Here is a 2,500-nt window from a genome sequence, read left to right as displayed (position 1 = left end):
AGGTAAGGGTTCATTGGAACACACACAATCCTCAAACATAACTCAAATAATGAACAAAAGAAAGCAAGGGTTCATTGGAACACACAAAATCTCCAACCATAACTCAAATAATGAACAAAAGGAGGAAAGGGTTCATCGGAACACACACAATCCTCAAACATAACTCAAATAATGAACAAAAGGAGGTAAGGGTTCATTGGAACACACACAATCCTCAAACATAACTCAAATAATGAACAAAAGGAGGTAAGGGTTCATTGGAACACACACAATCTCCAAACATAACTCAAATAATGAACAAAAGGAGGTAAGGGTTCATTGGAACACACACAATCCTCAAACATAACTCAAATAATGAACAAAAGGAGGTAAGGGTTCATTGGAACACACACAATCCTCAAACATAACTCAAATAATGAACAAAAGGAGGTAAGGGTTCATTGGAACACACACAATCCTCAAACATAACTCAAATAATGAACAAAAGGAGGTAAGGGTTCATTGGAACACACACAATCCTCAAACATAACTCAAATAATGAACAAAAGGAGGTAAGGGTTCATTGGAACACACACAATCCTCAAACATAACTCAAATAATGAACAAAAGGAGGTAAGGGTTCATTGGAACACACACAATCCTCAAACATAACTCAAATAATGAACAAAAGGAGGTAAAGGTTCATTGGAACACACACAATCTCCAAACATAACTCAAATAATGAACAAAAGGAGGTAAGGGTTCATTGGAACACACACAATCCTCAAACATAACTCAAATAATGAACAAAAGGAGGTAAGGGTTCATTGGAACACACACAATCTCCAAACATAACTCAAATAATGAACAAAACGAGGAAAGGGTTCATTTGAACACATACAAGCTTGACGGGGAAAGATCAAATCGAGTTTGTGACAACGCAATTAGAGACGAGACGAAGGTATTTCAGTGTGATTACTGAAACAAAGCAACAATCAGCGGTCACCGGGTCTTCGCAGGCGAGAATCCACCTGTAAAACTCAGAAGCTTTAACAGAAATGCAGGCAAACAAAATGGCGGTGACTTCCTTTTTTTTTTTTTTCAAACCCCGACCATAACAACCATCATATCACTTACAGGACAGAAGTACAACGACGGGAATGCCAACCACGGCCCACATGACGTATCTGAGGCATGGTATACACAGTATCCCGGCACATGATCCCATCGTCTCCTGCAGCATCATGGCAATGCTAGTGAACACACTATTGCAGCGGATGTATTTGACTTCTTGGCGGAATATAGCGCACAGCCGGTCACATAATTACCTCCCCCATGTTCCCTCGATTGCTTCCCTTCCCTTGAGACTGGTTCCTGTTCCTTTTTGACAAGCCACAGTTGAGAGGAAGTCAGTTCCAGAGTGCTGAAGATGAACGAGCTTTCGTCGAGGGCATAATTGTTCGGAACAAAAACAACAAACAAATAAAGAAAACAACAACAACAACAACAACAACAACAACACACACACACACACACACACACACACACACACACACACACACACACACACACACACATATATATATATATATAGATAGATAGATAGATAGATAGATAGATAGACAGATTCGGTGTCACGGACACTAGTGGTTCAAAAAATGGGAAAATGCATGAAAGCTGAGGGATGATACATCAGCTGTCATTCTATGTGCACATATGTCCACATGGCTGCGTTCAGATACTTATCGAGCGCCCCTCGGAAAATCCCAAAAAGACCACAAGGTTAATACGACGACGTAACAAGTGAAGAGCGACCCATTAAAACGGTTCGTAATCGACATCATTTAACAAGGATATTGGATGAAAATAAATGAATGAATAACCGACTCGGGAAATCACCTGTTATACCACTTCACTGAGAAAGTGTTTCTAGGAATAAAAAGACGGAAACTTTTTTTTTTTTTTTTTTTTTGTCCTCGAGAGGGAACTCTCTCTCTCTCTCTCTCTCTCTGAGCCTATCTAGCTAGTGAGCTAGCTCTCCTGCCTACAACACTTCCCCTCTCTCTTTCAATCTTCTATACTCCTGGCTCCTTTAAAAAAAAAAAAAAAAATTAACTCTCTCCCTGCCCCTCTTCCTTTACTTCTCCATGTATTAAATTTCTTCTTTTTTTCTCTTTACACTTCTTTACATTTTTTTTTTTTTTTTTTGCGTGTGTCAATGACATGAGATGGAAACCTAGCACCCTGACCTTCCTCCTGTCTGTGTGTGCACACCACAAGAGCCCCAGCCACTAATACAGCGCTCAAGTTGCCTGCCCTTTGCAAAAAACCAATTCAGCCAACCCCAGCAAGAGGGCCTCTTGAACAGGGCGTAATCAGATTGCTGCAGATGGCTACGCGATAGGGTCAATAGGACGTGCATGCGCACAACTCGCGCCGCCGTCTTCCACAGCTGTGCAGATAAAAAGAGAGAGGGAGGGAGGGGGGAAGAGAAGAGAGACTTTGGGGGAGAAGGTGACAG

Source organism: Babylonia areolata, chromosome 10, assembly GCF_041734735.1.
Source record: "Babylonia areolata isolate BAREFJ2019XMU chromosome 10, ASM4173473v1, whole genome shotgun sequence".
NCBI classification, from domain to species: domain Eukaryota; kingdom Metazoa; phylum Mollusca; class Gastropoda; order Neogastropoda; family Buccinidae; genus Babylonia; species Babylonia areolata.
Note: the sequence above shows the minus strand (reverse complement) of the source record.